Below are 20,284 nucleotides of genomic sequence, written 5' to 3'. Positions count from 1 at the left end.
AACAAAGAGGCCTATTAAGGATTATAGAAGCAGGAAGAGGAATTGTGAATGAGACTGGCTGGAGCGGCAATGCTTACAGGAGCCCTGAAGTAACGAGTAGAGTCAAAAGACTCTGATGGCGCAGTAGATGCAAGAAGGCACATGGCATCTGGATGGAAGGAGTATGAAATAATGAAAATTGCAGAATAAATGGGGACGTGTAGAGAGGAATATTTACCCAAGTAATAGAAAACACTAATTAAAAACAGTGGTGCACAACCTATGCGTCTCGACGCAACTGAATATTTCCGAGACTAATTGAAAGGTCTTGCAAGAAAAACATTTTAGACAAGATGATTCACCGTAACAACGTAAGTAAAATTGAAATAACCCTCTGGAATTGGAGTATTTGGAAGATTCATGAAATATCCAAACGGTTATCAGTTGGGATTCCAATGCTTGGGAGTAATAGAAAACGGAGTAATGACCCGGAATGAAACTAGAGTCGCTGTAGATGAACATTAAATTTAGGTTTGCAGTCGAAAAATTTCTGGGAATTGAATGTCCCCGAGCGACGAGACATCTCTTTCGTGAAAATAACCTGGGAAAGACAAAGACTATCTTTCCCTCATGAAAAAATGCTCTCATTTTAATTAAAGGCAGTCTTTGTATTGTTTTAATGCAAGTACTACGTGGTGCGGCATCAATAATGGTGATTATGACGGATAAGACGCAAGGAACTCGGAGATTGACTGACTCCGTGGCTGAGGAAAATATAATATTTCTACGTTGAATCCTTTTCTCTGGAAACTTACATGTCAATAAAATCCGTGGAAAGAAAATGTTACAACGCCGTTTGCATGATGGTGTTTCAACTAATGTTCATACGCTTTTGTAAAGGATATGTATCTTTAATTCCCACAAGGGAAATGACGTAAACTTCATTCAAAGCTGCCATCATTTATAGATTTCATAAAATTTAAATAACGGAGCACTCGTCCGTCTTAACGAATAACTGAGAAAATTTAACGGGGATTAATGGATTTTAATCTCAAAAAAACCACTCAAATACCGAAAAAATTATCTTAAGTACACAATCTGATTTTAAGTTATTAAAGCGACATCCCTACTTTTGGCAAGAAATTCTGATAATTCGCCAAAAGTTCAACCCGAAGTTTGGTCTGACAAGTAGGAATAGAGCTCAAATGATACTAATCCCTAGCCTTCGTGTAAAATTCAAAAAACAGAGTACAGCGCTCAGTTCCTTTCCCTGTGACGCTTGCCATTTCCCAGTAAGACCTTATATCGTACCAGAAAATGACTCAGTAAAGCTCATGATTTGACTTATAATCGAACCCGGATCCTCCAGTCTCCGGACAATAGACCAACACTTGAACCACCGGTCTGCCATGATTAATAGGTTACCAGAGAAACCTAATTTTAGATCCATTTGAGTAAATTAAGGTTCAACATAAACACCATAAGGTACTACTTAGATAATTATACCAATGACTGAAAAACTATAAATTTTTTCGCAGAAAATTAAAGCAAAGCGTAATTTTTAGAATAAAAATTATTACATCCAAAGCCAGATGATGATAAGCTGTATCTAAACCGGCCGCAGTAAATTAATATTTTTCGTGGAATAGTAGATTGTTTTTTTCTACGCATCATGACGGAATTCAACAAAGTCATGCCATCAACCATAGAATTTTTAATGAGAGTGTATTCGGTGAAATAGATCCAGAATGAGGTGACGTAAAAAGATTTTTTTTTGTTCGCAATTAAAGAGCGGTGCAAATTTTCCGATGCTCGCAAATATGACGATACTATAGATGAAAAGTGGTCCCTCTTGTAAACCACTCTTCTTGCGCTTGAAAGTTATGATTTTTGTGTCTTTAAATCACAAAGGAGCGGCATAGATTCAACTGCAGCAGATGACCACGTAAGCATTACGTAAAAAGAAAGATATCGTCAAGCTGATAACAAATTAAAGGTCAAACAAATTTGCGGTGAAAGATAATTCAGCGCCAAAATTATAAAAGAAATCAAAAAAATTAGACTGGAGGAAGGAGAATATTAATATGCTTAATTAATTTTATTAACTTTTTTACCCTGCTCGTGAAAGAGGAAAATAAAACAAGACTTACTTTGAAACAAATATTGAATTTACTTCATTGTTAAGTTGAGCGTTCTGAGAAAATACTTTCTATTTGTTCCAGAATTAAAAAATTATTCACCGCCTACCTCAGGGGGAAATTTTTGAAGATAATACCGATAGGATTTTATCGCCAAAAGCATGCCTTTGTTGTTTGCCAATAACACAACGTGGCAACAGGGATTTCATATATATAGTATATCAAGGACAGATAAAAATCTCCAGTGATTTCATAAACTACTTCATTAACAAACAAAATAATTTTTCGGGGCATACCACGAGTTAATAATGTTCTAAATTATTCCTCTTGAGAGTTAAAGATATCTTATTAGCTAATGAAATTTTAAAATTGTCGGAGTTTCGTGCATAATCAATGTTGCATAAATTCTAAGAATTAGTTTCCGTCAATGTTGTGAAAAAATTCAAGGTTTTAGGTAATTCCTGGAAGAGGGAAGAGTTCCATTGATTTAAGCACGGTACGGTATAATTGAGAAACAGTAGAATAATGCAGCAGCTAATTCAACGTGAGCGAATTCCAGGGAGAAATGAGTTAAGCAATATTATCTCAGGGGAAAGGAAAGGCGAGACTCACCGTCAACCGGTTTTCCGACGCGACACGAGGCGTGGGGTATTTAGGCTAACTCCTCGGGAGTCCACGGCCCCTGTGCCTACGGAGCAAAGAAATACACGAAGGGTTATACACAATTTGACTATGGAAGGAAATACGGATGCAATTTCAAGGAGACAAAAAAGTTTCAATTTTTGCAAAGCAGCAGGTATTACTCTAGGCATAGAAAATTCATTATTATTGGTTATTCACACTTCACGAACATAACGTAGTCGAAAAACAACACCACTTAGTTAAATCAAACTAATAAAAATACAACAGAGATCACCTCAAGTTCACTTGAATAGCCACATTCAGTAGCGTCATTTCCGCTCATGACCCTAAGAATTTTTTCTAGCAGCATGACAAATGATATGTATTAAAGATTTATATTCACTTTGGAAAAACCAATCTGTGTCTAGTGTTGAAGATGTCATAAAAATATTTAATAAAAAACCTTAAGGAAAAAGTCACGCAAATGACGGTAGATCTCACTTAGCACCTCAGCCAACGGCGTTAGTGGAATTCACACAAAAGGGTACGAGGCGGCAGTTCATTTTATTGTGCTGCCTGTTTTCTTCCAATCAGAACAGGTACCAGAGAAATCAGACAGCTTGGGCAAAGCGCCAGATGGAACCTGGGCCCTTCGATCAGTATTACAGCACTCTATCCACTAGCCTACCCCGACCTCCTCTTTAAAGCGCACAAATATGTTCTTCTTAAAACGTAATAAAGCATCTGTTTTGAAATACTTTGGCATAAAACCTATCCTCTTCCTTTTGACTCATACGATTCACTGATTATTCTGCAGTCGATTAAGTATCTACTCTTTAGTTTCAATTGTGCGAGGTAACGTCAGCCTCGTATGAATGATAGGAATGAGTTCCATTGAAGTGACTGCAATGATAAGTTAATACATTAATCAAGCATTAAGAACAAGTTGTGGAATTAAAACAACTTGTGGCTTGCAAAGGGAAGGCAGCTGTGGAATTTCATACCACCGCCCAGGTAACCAGTAAATATACAGAGGTACGTATTGTATATAATAGACAACAGTGACCATGCTCTCGGTGAAGGTAATGATGTAATAACGAGGTTCTCTTTTCTTAATGTAAGTATATGATACACAATTTCGGTTGACAAACATGTTTTCCCATATTCACTTCTCGAATACCACTACGATTTTACAGTCGTCCAAAACCCATGAAAGGGAGAGATAAGCTCTTCAAATGCAGAGTGATACATATCAAACTTTTGCCTTCGTTTTTCCGCGTAGAATATGTCAGCACCTTGACAGCTTACTTCATTTCAAGGTATTCTACTTGTTAAAATTGAGTTTTTGATTGTCCCTAATGACTACTCTTTCCTTACTTGTAGAAATTAGACTAATGTGAGAACTTCCTCTCCTTCTCATTTCTCCTTAATCATTTATAACTATCCTCTCTATTACGGGATTTTAAATCAAAAGATCCTTTTATAATTTATTAATTGCTCCAACTAATTTTGTGTTTTCTTAACTTCCGTTAACTATTTTCACTTTCTTCCCTGATTTAAATCATCACGTTTTTCTAGTACAGTCCTAAAATTCGCAATACTCCAGTGCCCTTTGTGCTCCCTCGATGGCTCATTCCAAATATATGAAATACACAAAGACATCTAAATTTAATTCTACACCTTTCCGATTAATTTTGCATCCAATCAATAGTGTTACGTGATTTTCTCTCCTTCCGAAACTCAAATTGTGTTTCGTCTTGGTAGTGAAAGATTCTATTATTTAAGTGTCTGTTTTGGACTCACAGAACTTCGTTGCATGAGAAATAAAACTTTTGGTCCCATAGGTCCCAATGACGGCCATTTAACTTTCTCTCGGGGCGGGGATCAAAATTGATAAATTTGAATCCTCTGGCAAAAGTGCTTCCTCATAACTACTACTTATAGGCCCAAAGAATCTGTTCTTTATTTTTTTCCAAGAAACAATTCAATAATTCTGCGGGGATGCTATTTATTCCTACTGATTTATTCGGCTCTATCTCCATTACTGCTTTTTCTATCCCGCTATCTACTATTACTGAATTCAAAAGATATTCACCTGATGCCACATTTATTTCCTATTTCTAAGATGGCTGGCCAAATCTTTTTACCATTAAGTTTTGCCGTCTATTTTTTCCATCTTCCCTATATATTTTCTGAATCTAATAATAGCTTGTCAGTCATTTCTCATATGGTATGACTAGTCTTTCATTTTCAATTCTATAATAATTTTATTTTTAGAAACCACCTTTCTGTGTCTCAAAATCTCTTCATTCATACACAGTACCCACCAAAATTCCTTTGCCGCAATTTTTTCTCAAATATTTATGATGTTTATCCCTCCATACGTTACTATAGTACGATACTCTACAGTCTTTTATTACCTTTATTTGCATCCTCGTAACGCCCCAAAAATCTCTCGAGTGATCCGTGGATCCTTAATTTTCTTTGTTTTCTTCCTGGTATGTCTTTACATCACCCCCTCTAAAGGTTCAGCGTTTCTATATTTCACTTTCCTTTTTCTTTAAATCCCTTTGAATTTTAAATCGCATATTTTCAGATTTTTGATGAAGCAGATATTCGCCATTAAATAAAAAAAGATCAATCTCATGCAGGGAATATCAAAATGATACGTTCCTGGACACCTAATTTTTATGCAGAATGAGGAAAACAATTTTTCATTTTTATCTAGCTAATATATCAACGTCTCTATAGTACTTTTATGCAAAGTTTGGAAAGGTAGCAATTTAACCTAAACTATGCTATTTTTTCGCATTTTGAATAATCAAGGAAATATATTGAAATAAATAAATCAAAACGTCAACAAAACCATGGAATATTTATTTTAGAGCTACTAAATTTAAATTGCCGCCTGAAATTGTCCTACTGCTCATTTGCAGAATTGGTTTGGTTCAGTCTTCGATAGTATCTTATTTTATTAAAACTGTCAGAAAACAAATACAGGTAACGTAATGCGCTGCCTAAATCACATTTATCAATCAACTTTCAGGCGATCAAGGTGATATAATTCAATTAAATTGAAACACTAGCGAGAGATTGAGGACAAATTCATAAAATGCCACAGGAAGCCTGTTTATAGATAACCGAGCATCATCGGATGGAGAGAATAGTTGAGTAGGTTACACCAACAAGTGGGAGAAAGGGACCATAATATCATTTATATCGTAGATATTCTTTGTCTTCAATTAATAACAAGAAGTATTGGCAGTTATTGGAGAAGACAACTAACAGCTAAGGTCATTTGCGTGATTTAGACCAAGTAGCATATATAATTGTTCCGCATTCTCTCGAGTACGAAGGGTAGCGAAAAATAAAAAAACTAGTACCATAGGCGAGCAACTTTGGCGCATGCAGAATGGGTCACGTACGGTACCTCGTGTCTATTACCCCGCGCACCGTTTGGTGCACCAAAGCACAGGGCGTGACGGTCAAACGCGCAGAGTTTGAAACGAAACTCTGGGAACTCCGACCGTACGAACGTGCAGGGTTCGTCCGACCGTGGAGACAAGTTATACTTAACGCTTCTCCCGAAACAGCAGCGATCGAGGATAAGGTTAGAACAGCACAACTCAACGGTTAAGCTACACCGTGCGCGATTTTTGTCACGAAAGTCGCACCCACGTGACGTCGACACACTTTCGTAGATAACTGCACATCTTCATTCTTCAACATCGTGCGAGAATTAAACCGTTCACTATTTGCTCATTCAACATCCGCCATTTGACAGTTCATGAGACAGAAGCACACCATACATTAACTGATTCCAGGTAAGATTAGGATTCATAGGTAATTGCTGGGGATTTTTACTGTGACGACAGTTCGGCCAGTAAAACAGTTGTTTTTTTCCTTCAGAAGAACATGCCAGCTCAATAACGAACCGAGAGTAATAAGAAAACCTGCAGTGTATTCATACGTAGTCGTTAACAATTTAAATTATCTAAAACCTGCATGTTTAAATGCTTTCCATTAATTCTAGACGTGCGGTTCTCAAATCTCTGACTTCGCGAACGTAAATGAGAATCTCGTTTAAGACTTGCCGCCTCGCGAACCATACTAATTAACTGGTATAGTATTGATAACCTTCAGGTGCTGCTTGCATTTGAACAGGCAAGCGAGTTTGCATCCGGGATCGAGATGGTGCGGGGGCTAACGTACTGGCTTCCCACCCTGAGGGCGCGGGTTCAAATCCCGGCGGTGTTGAATATTTTTCAGAGGTATCTCGATCCCTACTTGAGGTGCTTTGTGGAGGGCACTTTGAGTGAGTACGCCGTCCGTCGGATGGGACGTAAAACTGTGGACCCCTTGGCGCCTTTCGTAAAGAGTAGGCTAATGCCGACGCCGGGTTTCTCTCCACCCTTCATCCTTTCCTATCCATCCCCTATGGCGCAAATGACCTTAGCTGTCGGTCGCCTCCCCTCAAAACTACTACTACTACGAGTTTGCATCCAAACTTTCGTTTCGTTTGAGGACCGCATCAACATTACACCATCATCCCCATTAATATGGTCTGAAATAGATGCAACATACCCGATGCAAACGCTTCCGACGACGCAATAGCTCCGAAGACCCATCAATGCTGCGAAAACATGCGCTAAATTAATAAACGGAAATGTAACAGGTGAAGTGTAAACATTTACCAATTCACCAAATCATCGACGTCCACGTATGAATAATGTCCTTACGTATAGCCTCAACGTATTTGTTCCTTTATATCGAATGAATTTCCCTCCAAACTTGCTACCTTTCCAATATCCAGCCAACTTCTCTTGGAGGGTGAGGTCACAATCATCTAGCTTACAACACTTGCTCCCAAATGGGATCCAAGAAGAGCATTTTGATGGATCGGAATGTTACAGACAGCGAATCCATTCGTAAAATAATGATGAAATTACACATTCGAGGCGTCTGAGTAGAGAAAAACGGAAAAAAAATTGGAAAGAAATACAAGCAAAGAGACTTAATAGAAGACAATTATAAATACAATGGTTGTTGGTAGGCAATTGAAGAAGGGATGGAAAGTGGATGCAGGAGATCGTTTTTCCATTCTCTGGAGTCTCCACTACAATGATTGAAATTAGGCTACGAAATACAAGTCTCGCCGGCCACTTTAGGAGCCATTACGAGTTCGAAGTGTCTACCGTGAAAAAAGTGCCATCTTATTGGCACAGGGTGGAAACGACAATGTTTCCTACTATCCCATCGGTCCGTAGGTCATGTCCTTTTGGAATAACCTTTTCCGTGTTCATGGAGATCGTGTGGCTGTCCTCTACGATGAATTCTCTCGCTTTGTTGGCTATTAATACAGCTTCTATTGCGAGATATTGGAAATATATCTTTTTCTCTTTGACTCCAGCTCACCTAACGGAATATTTTGGTAAAAAATCTAGAAACCTGAATAAAGATTTGAAAAAACACAGAGGATGCCTTCAGGAGAACCAGACATGAGGAAAATTCGGAGGCAATGAGACCCGAAAGATTGTCACAGAATGGTGACTGGCCCAGTAACGAAATTTAGGAATGAAAGTATTGGTACTTAAGACTGAGTGTAGAGCGGTATAAAGTACTTTCGTGGAGTTGAGGAATGTATTACGGTTATGCGAGTGATTAGGGCGTGTAGTATAGTGCCACCAGATATTGGAAAATGTTGCTATAAGAGGACTTTTTTCTAATAAATTATGATGTGCACCAACTATTGATCCCTAAGGGACCAAAAAATTGCGCAGTAGTTTTCTGCTTCCTTCAAAAATCCATCACTCATCGGTAAAGTAAAAATACAAAGATTTCCCAAAGGGCGTGTGGCGGAGGCATTATGGAAACAACCCTTAATTTATTCATATGAGAATGTAAATAATCATTCATGTACTTTGCTTATGAAAACTCGTACACATGCATGCCTATCTACACCATAAAGCAACGAGTGTTTGGCTAAATAATTAAATGATTTTCCCTAATATATGGAAAAAAAATTCGGCTGCTCAGGTTCATTTTTGTTACGATAATGTACCGTGCGAGGGAAGAATGAGCACGTGAACCTATCAGTGACCGTGACTATGACCTGATGGCTATTATTTCATCAGGGGGTTAAATGTAGTAACGTTATTTTTGGTCATTATATTCTCTCTGAACCACAATAAAACTAGACTCTTCCGGACTTTTCTAATAGTTTTAACATCGTGCCCTCTTTTCCTCAATCGGGAGGCTCCCAACTCTATTCCTCCAATATTCCCGTCACGTCTGCACGAGATGAACAAGATTCGCTAATAGCGGATTGACGCACATGTTAAAACAACCTTAGAAGAGGGAGTTAACTCATTGCGTTGCGGGCGATACAAAACGACATTCTGGGGAGATTGTCCATTTGCAATCGGATGGACCCTCGTTCCACAAGCATTCTCCCTCGGCTAGTCCCATGTGGACGATCCGCTTAGGACGGACCTCATCATCTGCCTGTACAGCTGGAAGCATTTTACTATTTCCTGGCCCTACTCGCTCCCCTCACGCCCCTGTTATTGACCCACTCACCCTGCGGTGGTTCCGAGGATGGCATGGGTAAAGGCGGAAGGGGGGAGAAAGCGGGGAGAGAGAAAGTGAGAGATAAGGACCGGAGGCATCCGACTCGATTAAAAATTTTTCCTTCCAGTCGTTCCCACTTTGCCATTGGGGCAGAGGCGGCAGGGTCTGCTGCTCGCCCTCCCTCCCAAACCTGCACCTACGACAACTGACAAACGCACCCTACGCGAGCGCCCGGCCCTCATTCCCACCCTCCCACGCAGATACCTGAAAGCCCTTCGCTCTTCCTTCCCCTCTGCCCCCCGCGCCGACCGCTCAATCTCCCCTATTCCTTTCTCTTTCCGCTCTCCGTCCCGCGGGAGAAGGGCGCCTATGGTTTATTCACAATCCCTATCTCTCTCCCCCGAAAGGATTTCGACCCTTCCCCCCACCCAACCCACCCTTTGCTCACGCTTTCTTCCAACCCCCGCCTCTTCCTTCTCCGCCCCAGGGCTCATTCCACCCCACCCCCTTATTTCATATTTACTCCTCCGCTCAACTTCCATTTTCCATCTAGACCGACTCTCCTTTCTCTGTTATGTGCTGGTTCGTGTGTGTAAATATGTTCGCGCGTGTGTTATGTGCGTGTGACCGTATGGGTGTCTACACACCACCAGCATAATCAACTGCACAAGGAGAGGACAAGGGTAGTATACACATAGCAAACTGTACGTTCCCTATGTAAATTTCGGAGCTCCGCTCCCGTCTTCGGAGAAGGGATACAATAATTAGTCGGAGCCATGGTAAGGGTACAAAAGGGAAGGGATTAGCCAGTGGCTGGAGATTTTAAGCCAGGGTTTTTGAAAAACATTCTTATCAAAATGTAGGCTGAATCGCGTGTGCCTTAATCTATCACAGAAATTGAGTGAAGTTGGTTATGAATAACGAAAACAGTGAATACTATATTTCGTCCAAGTTCTTTTTCAAGTCTCATACGTATTATACAGAACACGATCACAGGAAAAAACGAAGACTCAAAACAAAGAAAAATCGTCAAATACACACTAAATATTCTTCAATATTTACGTGGCAACTTCAGCAAAATGATGATGGCGCTCATAAATTATGTATATAAATAAATATCAAATGAGGGTTTTTTCTTCAAATTCATGCATTTAGCACTCTAAAATATTGGCAAAGACGCAAGGGATACCGTCACTTACTTTGTACGAAGTATTTCGGTGTGAAAAAACAAATATAGCGATGAGATGAGGAGGAACTTACGCGCATACCTGTACATTCATAAATGGATACATTAGGTACTCGGGGGATCGGGATGATGCAGCAACTAACAGGCTTCCTATTGAGAGGGCCCGGGTTCAAATTCTGGAGACAACAGATATTTTTCAGGGGTATCCCGATCCCTACTTGAGGTGCTTTGTGAGGGGTACTTTGAGTGAGTACGACGTCCGTCGCATGGGACGTTAAACTGCGGACCCCTTGACGCCTTTCGACAAGAGTAGGCTAATGCCGATGCCGGGTTTCTCTCCACCCTACCTCTTTCCCCATCCATCCGTAATGGCGCAAATTATCTTAGCTGTCGGTCGCCTCTCATAAAAACAACTACTACATAAAAGGTACGCTAATATTCACACGCAGGCACGCATTCCTATAGAGCGACGATTTCACCCTTTTAATTTCCCTCCTGCCATATGCCGATTCAACGAATATTTTTATACTCCACTCGGCCCCACGTTTGAGGGCAATGGCCCCGAGAGTCTTGTGTTCTCCGGGAATGCGTAGGCGGGAGCAATGAGAGTACTCGTGTGCGTTGAAAGTTTCGGACAGAAAGTTTGTGTAAGGACCCGGAAAAGTCTAAAGTGCACGGGATCTCGGAGTAGCACTCAGGGGTGGTGCAAAGGAGAATGGAAAAAGAAACGATTTCACTAACCGCCGTATCGAGAAGCTGAGGAATCGATGAGAACCTCGGGACAATTCACTTAGGAGCCTTATTTTATGGCATTGAGTCCGCGTTACCGTTTTCTTCAATATCACTACGGTAACCTTTAAGCATGGAAGGGCACATGTGGTACGGAACGCATGATTTCAAACACCAGACACGCTAAATTCAAGTCAAAAAGTTTCTTAAATATAATTTACGGATTTATATGTAAAAATATTCAGGTAATGCATATAATTATACGCAGTAAACTTAAGTTTAAACTTAAAGTAACGCAGTAAACTTAAGTTTATCATAACTATGCGTTCCAATTCGGCAATACATCCAACTTCGTGAGGACCCTATATACTTGCAGCATATTCTAAATGAGGCCTAACCAGCGAAAGACAACATTTATCTTTGACCTTTTCATTACATTTAGCCAGTACTCTTCTAAAAAATCCTAATTTTTATTAGCTTATCTACATATTCTTTGTATGTGCTTCACCCTGGAGAGGTCGTTAGTGAGGCTAACGCCCGGTTATTTAATTGAGTATACACATTTCATTTTGGTGCTCGTTTGCGTCGGTTTTTTTGAACTTTCGCATCTGCGAACGTGGATTTTTCAGGTTCATATCTTTACAATATCTTACACAATTGGCAATGAATTTCGATATGTGTAAAACCACGCAAGTATATAAAATATGTCATTTTTACATACTTCACGACTCCGTTATTAACATTTAAAATACTCATCACTCTAGCGGCAGGTATAAAATGTAGTGTGATACACAGCCATACATGTTTTGTACTTATAATGTGTGCGCACTTATTTTTCTCTCAAAATATGCTGACTTTAGACATTGAACGAAGTTAGTAATTCGCAGAAATCGCAATGGATACAGTCGCTATAGACGTACTTACGTTTATACGCATGCAAAAGATTTTTATAAAAATAGAAGGAAAATGATGAGTGCAATAATGTTTAAAAAATGAGCAGGATGTTATGGAAGACGTAAGAATGTCAACGTTGAAAAATATTCTCTTTTTAACTAGGGATAGAACAACTTTCCTTCGGTTTTACAGTGGAACATCCGAGAAAAGAGATAAACGTAGGAGTTTGTGTAACTTTATGTCTGTATTGTCCTAATAAGCACTAACCCAGGAAAATATGTACGCACATAAACATGTATGCACATTCACGCACAGAAAAAGACGAAAACGCCCCTTATTATTCCCTCCTCAACTATGTGCGTTCGGCTTCCATTTCCCGTCCTCCTGAGTACTGGATGAAAGCGTCGAGCGAGAGAGGACGACACCGGGAGTTTTTCCGCGCATAGTATATTCCATAACACGCGGCGGAGTCCCCTTTAAAAGATGTATACGCGTGTCGTGGAAGCGACAACGAGCTTAGCGAGCAACAGGTTTTGCGCTATCTAAAACACAATGCATTCGCAAGAGTTGCGCCATCGCAACTGGTCGCAAGCGACCCTTTCGATTTTTTCGAATTTACATTATTTCTTTAGCAATCGGCTTAAAAGTTCTACTGACAGTAGTGAATGAGTCTGATGTATCGTAAACGCATCAAATTAAGGAGCGATCTTGTCGAATAACCTAAAGTAAGTTGAACGTGATAATTGCAGAGAATATTCTTTACAAAGAAGCGGTATTCAAAAAATCAAATCAATACCACAAGATTAAGACGTTAAGGACTAGTGGTTAACATTAAATTATGAGGTAACAAAAAAATAGCTTTTGGTTTAATAACCATTTACGATGTGTCGCGGTAGTCCAGGGGTTGGACTACCTACCGGAGGGTTCGGTTAGGATTCCCGGGCAAGAATCTTTGGACACCCTCGGCTCCAGTCAACCTGTTTCAGGTTCCTGATCCTCCTGAAAAACCAAAGTTGGCACAGGTGAAGGCACTGGCCCACCCACCCTGATGCGTGAATTTCAGACGACGCTGGGCTTGGTGTTTGGTGAACTACAACATCACCTACCAAACCGTACCTTTTGGTAGATTACTCTGTTTGCTTCTTTTAACTTGGAAAGAGAATGGTCAAAAAAATCAATTATGGTATTTCTTTAACGCGGAATTTATTATCATGACCTTTATTTCCATCCAAAGACTGGTGGTCTACAGCCTTTATTCTTTCCTTCGTAAAGCTTTCTTACATACGAGCATGCAATTTTTACATTATGCCTGCTTCCACTTATTACTCAGAGGACTCATTTTCCTACCACAATATTAATTTAAAAGCCCAGATTACCCAATCCATCAGAAAACGTTTTCTTCTCATAACTCTCCACATTTCCTTATACTCTTCCATTCTACGATTAACTGCTGCGTTAACCAGCATCAGGTTTCTAAGGCCCCCATTCTATTAAAAACTGAATTTCCTCTGATACCATGCCTATCATTCCCAAGAAATTTTGTCAATTATTATTTAATGTAAGAAAGCATGGAATTTACGGGAAAGGGAAATATTATCTCCTTGTGCGACGCAAAAGTAGGCTTTTCAACACCCATGCAGTCATCCGCGTTTCGTATGACTTAATACCGAATACCTTACTTCTCTTATTAAGACGGTATTACATGCATGATTAATACAACAGGATATAGTGATATTTACAAAATTATAGATGAAAAAGGTTTAATATTAACCCAACCGGAAGAGGTTTTAGCATAATGGAAGTTACATCTAGACAGACAATATAATCAAGATACTAGTCCAGGTAGTTTCGATATAGAAAGGGAATATGATAAGGATAGCTTAGAACCATGAATATTTGACTACGAAATAGATAACTAAGTCATAAAATGAAATAAAATCGAAGAATAATCTGAGAATTGAGAAAATCCCCTACAAAAGTTTGGGAGACAAGAGAAGAAAATTTTTTGGGCCAATTCGTACCATTTATGAGGGTGAAATTTCGCCGGAAGACACAGATCAGCATTGATATCTACGCCAAAAAAGAGAAAATGAGCAGTATCCGAGGATTAAAGGGTTATTAGTTGAATTCCACTCGAGGCGAACATATTACTTAGCATCATCACCAAAGGGAGGGAAAAGATAACAAATTGGTACATAGGCGAAAATCATTTTGTGTCTAGAAAGTGGCGATGTATGCTTGACGCCACAGAATAATGAGGTTACTAGTAGGATGTACCTGGATCATGGATTGTATACAGGATGTAGCTGCGTACTTCGTGCATTATAAATAGGCGTATGTCAAAGTAAACTGGGCATTATTAGCGAACATTTTTCATGAGATAGGATTAAATTGGCGAGATGGATGGCTTATCCGGAACATGCACATACCTCAGAATGTACAGGTGCGGATGGAGAGAGAATAAAGATGGGATGGGCAGCGCTGGGCAGGGGATCACGGGAGGGATGTCAATAGTCGCTGGTTATTTCCAATATATTTGCAAATAAAATGGAAAGGGAGGCATGATAATGGCTGGAGGCTGGGCTGAAAATAGGTGTGCAACCCCTCTAATCAACTTTAAATGGTAACCAACTGTTAGTTAGCCAGTCAGCAGATGGGTTATAACCTTTACAAAACGCTTTGCAAATCAGATTTATGCGTATAAATGAGAATTGGTTTTTAAGAAACATAAGCAATGAGATTTTCCAGGCAAAGGAAGGTTAAGACAAAAATTAAGGAGTTGGAAAAAAGTCAAATAATTTATCAGGGTGTTAATCATTTCGCCTGTTTTGGCAATGTCTTGCATAAACATTAAAAAGTGTTGTGAACGTTAAAAAAAACATTGTGTTACTTACCGAAGCGTTAAAAAAGGGGTGGGAAGGCAGCTCAAGTAAATATGTGAATGAATTACGATTGAAAACTTGAACAATAAGCCAAGATATGAATGTTTCAGAAATTTTTTCGTTGAGACTTGATAGGATATGAATGGTTCAGAAATTTGTTCGCTGCAACTGGACGAAAAGGAAAACAAATAATCAAGTTCTAGTCATGCTAGTGGAAAAGAAAATATTGTTAGGAGAAATAAGAAGGGAGCTGCGCGCGCGATATACTATACTTATAAGAAATTTTAATGACTAAAAAGACTCGGCTTAGTGCCTCAATTTTATTTTACAAGGGTTAAAAAAAAAGAGACTGTTTCTGGCTCTACCCGGTGAAATTCCTTCATGAGAGGAGTTTAAAAAGCAACTCGAATCCGTAATTCAATATTTAAAAAATTGTATTCAATATATTCCAGCAAAATTGTTTTGACCCTAGGATTCATCTTTTCGCAGAAATTTTATAAGACATATTTTATTATCTTGTGTCCTAATAATTAAGCATAATATAGTATAAACCAAGGTCATGTACAAATAAGAAAGCACGAGAAATTTCTGTGATATTTTCATTCTAGCATTTGCCATTTAAGGTCCTGTCATCTTCTCGATTTACAGTGAAATCATGTGATCAGGGATGAAAAATGTAAGCACGATGAAAACTAGAATAGAGAAGGAAAACCAGGAGGAATAGGAAAACTGAAAAGAGAAAGAATAGTCCGAGAAAAAACTAAATGGAAAATATTTTACAAAATACAAGACTATGGAACTTGAATTAGGACAAAAATACATCATGCTAAATCTTCGGAAATGCAAGACGTGTGGAAAAAGAGGAAAACGTTGGACAAATAGAATATTAGCTTGCAGAAATGAATAGAATTAAAGATTATGTGGAGAGGAAATGCTCATAAAAGTGAGATAAGAAAAAATATATTTTAAATGAGTGTCTGCTAATTTGTGACGGTATACGTAACTAAAAAAGACTAAACCGAAATTCTCCAAATGTCAATATCATATTTAATTTACATCATCACTCGCATAAGCTATATAAATTTCATTCAAAAAAACTAGAAATGGCCTTGGAAATTACTTAAGTTTTTCAGACTGGGAAAACATTATGAAACATGAAATTACGGTTCTACAAAATAATATATTAGCTTCTTTATGCATGAAGGAATTAAAGTAAGATGAGGAGAGAGACTAAAATGTAACAGCAGCATTTATTTCTTACTCGAGTATGCGCATTTTACTTGAAAAACTGAATAAATTGGATAAAAACTCAGAATTTTGAGTGTTTTCTTCTTTTTCCAGAGCGGGTTTCATGAGAGTGTATTATCGATCTCGGCGATTTCTGGCTTCGTCGGTACTAATTAATTTACTTATTACATATGTACCGTTTATATTCCAACTCGAAAATTTAAGGTAAGACCTACTTGGAGGATAACTGGTATATTCGGATCTGACAATAATTTCAGATTAATGTTCGAAACCAGAAATTTCAATATTGCCGAATCTCAGATGAATTAACAATCGATTGTCGTAAACTATTGTTTGGCTAAATACTCCATTTGCTTGGGTAGATTTATTGCAATTGAGAAAACAGGGCTACAAAAAATCTATATATTTTGCTCCAGTCGCAAAAAAAATTATTTTGGATCAAGAAACGGTTTTCTTGGATTATAATTAGGTATGTTCTCACTGCAATTGCTTGGCCGATGAAATATTATTGGCATTAATAAATAAAATAGTTGTAAAACGTGCTAGCATATTCTCTCTAAACTGATTTCAGCAATTTACGTCATCTTAAAGCAGAACGGACTGTTTTCATAAAATTTGAGCGGAACATTTAAACAGTTTTGATATTATGAGAAAAACAAATATATACTTTCCCACAGATGTATTTGTAATGTAGAACGCGTTTCATTCAGTTCATCAAACCATCTTCAAGCACACGACAAGATTCAACTTGCGTTCGACAGGTACAACAAGATTCAACAGTTTTGACATTACAGCACCCTACAAGCCACCGCTAGGTTGTGGCAGGGGGTGAATACACACCAGGCTGATTTAAGTTATGATTATATGATCATTATGATTACCTTTTCAAATAATAAACATAGGATTCAATTTACAAATGAAAATTCATCACGTGAAATATGTGATTTATTCATAGATTCTGTTGGTTACGGCGTAAATAAAATGCGGAGGTTATGTGTTATTCAACTAAACCTCGCTCTTTTAGCTGAATTCAGGGTCTGAGAAATCTCCTCAACGATGAGGAAATTAAACTCACACTGACCCCAGTGCAAACTGATTGAAATGTTCCCTAACGGAGTTATTTAATGCGTTGTCCACTGCTACATATTGTTGTTGAATTCCAAGAAGATAGATCAACCAAGTACATCAAAGATGACCATAGGCCATAGAGGGAAATTCTGCCGTACGAGCTAGATACTATCAATGGGCAAGCACTTCATATCGATTCCATAAAATACAGATGTTTTGACGATGATAATAGAAAGCCCTTGGTTAAACGCATTTAATTTCTAAGAAACGCAGCGCTGCTTCCTGTGACGAACAATGCCGATGGAAAATAATACCGTTTGGAAAGGGTTAGTCCTATTTGTCCGCATAACATTCCTCATTATTCGTCACTTATTTGTTAACCAATCAACCTAAGCCAAAACAGATCTATTAAACGGTCAGTACTCATTAAGTAGTCAGCATATTATTAATAAATGGTGTTCAAAGAAAAACTGGCCTGATTAATCTCTATTTTTGTTAACATTCCAGATCCTCAAGCGAACTTACATAATTTTTATACCAATATCATTGCACAATTTATCAGCCGGTGGAATTTGAAAAACCACTATCTAAAGTCCAAGTAGATCAAAGTCTTGGAGACAGGAAATACGTTTAAAAAGAAATTGGTGGCAAAGGATCTGAATCTCGCCGTTTCACGCTTTTAATGTCACTCGCCTCAAGATTTAATTCACAGTAGATTCAACCCTCATTGGTCATTGCTTATGATCGAAATAATTACTGTAATGATGCTGGCTATACAACTAGCTTACATTGGAGTTGTCATTAATTACTGGGAAGTAGCTCAGGGGTGATACTGGTTATAATAACTTTAAAAAACTTAAAGCATTGGTGGAAAAATAGATATAACAAGTATTTTTTTAATTCAATACAAAAAATATGAAGGAAAAGTTTAAATTAATCAAACTAATGGTTAGGGCTAACGAATGCTAGCCATTTCAAATGGCAGTGTCTGCAGATGAGTTCACCGGTAGACGTGGCATACCCTGTTCTGCCTTCACCCGTTTCTATTCCATCAATGCGTAACCAGTCCCAGGAGAAGAAATATGGTGACGGAAGGTAAGCAGTTTGTGGAATTGAAGAGGGACTTAGTGGAAGGTTGGATGTCGGGTTGTGTTTTGAAGAGAGAGAGAAGAGCAAAGTGGCTCTACCGTTTGATAACCTGTTTCCTTTAAAAACCTACCTTAACCGGTATATTACCAATAATAAAATAATAATTACACTATTAAATCACTTGGACTTATTCTCGGACGCATAATGTTCTTTCATCCTCCAGTTCTTTTTATATTACCTAAATATACGCTGTCCCAAAGGTTGATTTAAGAAATTTATTTACTTCCTTGCTTGACTAATTCCTTACTTCTTTTAGGGCCTTTAACATCGATAACATACCAATATCATACCCGCTGACTATTTCAGACTACGAATTTCACCTCAAAAATTCTCCAATCAAGCTAAAAATAATCTTTTTTTCCATGTAATATTATGCAAAAATCACATTTGAATTAAATGTCAGTTAAAATTTATAACCTCTGCCATATATTGTGGAACATGAGTGATAAACAATAAAAAAATCGGTGAGGTGATCAAAGAAACTAAATAAAATGGATTAATTCTATTCAATTGTTCCCGGCTCAACCTTGTGGAAATTCATTTTAATAAAATTAAGAATACAAAGTATCGTTCCACTGTCCATCAGCGTTGAAACCGGTTGTACGCTAATAAAGGACAGTGGAAAGATACTTTGTATCCTTAATTTTATTGGATTAATGCTGTTCAACATGGACACCAAAAAATCCAGTGGATGAGGTAAAAACCATTTATCGTCCAAATATTTAGACTTGGACGTGTTAATATTTTTGTAATTTCATATATGCAATAAAGAATCATGAAGGAAATATTCATCACCATTTTTAAGTCGCAGCATAGAAATGATTTAGGGCAAGGTAATATAACACTTAAATCCCTTATTTTTACGATCATCAGTCATGAGATGACAGCATTGTTCAATGCCTGATATTCTGATATTATATGCCTGAAGGTTCGCCTTTTAAGAATATCGATCAAATATGAAAACAATCCTTTAACTAATTGCAATTTTATAGAGAAACTGAATGAATATTTCCTGGTAAGTGAAATTACTTCAAATAATTCAGTATGCAAAAGTTCGATCCCATGTTTCCCTTTATTGAAGTGCATAACCACGTGGTGTGGGTAGTTAAAAGCGATATTGGTTTCTCTATTGAATGCAGAGATCATCAAAATGCTTAAAAGTATTTTAATGCCGTATTTACCGTTTTTTCACTCTTTACCGAGGCGGAGCGAATGTATCCGTGAAAGCAAAATTAATTCAAGCAATGCATTACGTAGCTGAAATCCATTTTGCCTTCCTCTTCGTTTTACGAGCGCAGCCACAGAAGCATGGTGCTCTAAAGCGAAGTGCCCCAAATGCATAGCAGCATTAAAATCCTTCGGATATTTTTTTCGGTGATCGGCGAGACGGCGTCAAGCAGCTAAAAGTGTCTGGCCATCTCCTTTCTCAGCTCAACATAAGAAAGGTGGATTTTCGTTGAAACGTTTGCGTAATGTATTTTATTTCTTCAAAGTGCCTTGATTCGCCACGTTCTCAGCTCTTCTTACGAGGTGAGGGTAAGGCTTGTGGCTCAAACATTTTATTAAACCACATACATATTCCACTTAGTACGGCAATTGAATCTAAATCCAGTTTTGACGTAATCAAACGATAAAATAAGTGAGTGACTAAAACACTGTAACCAAGGCAACATTGACAATCACCATGGTGATATAGTGTTAGTCTTGGGGCACAGGGTCTGTATTTTACATTTCTTCTCGTGGTTATTTATTATTCTCCCTTGGACCATGACTATAATATTGCATGCCTAAATTAGAAATTTACAATAAACCCAATGGTA

The sequence above is a fragment of the Hetaerina americana genome, unplaced genomic scaffold (assembly GCF_022747635.1).
Source record: "Hetaerina americana unplaced genomic scaffold, ioHetAmer1.1.p SCAF_9, whole genome shotgun sequence".
NCBI lineage: Eukaryota > Metazoa > Arthropoda > Insecta > Odonata > Calopterygidae > Hetaerina > Hetaerina americana.
This window is presented reverse-complemented; position numbering follows the sequence as displayed.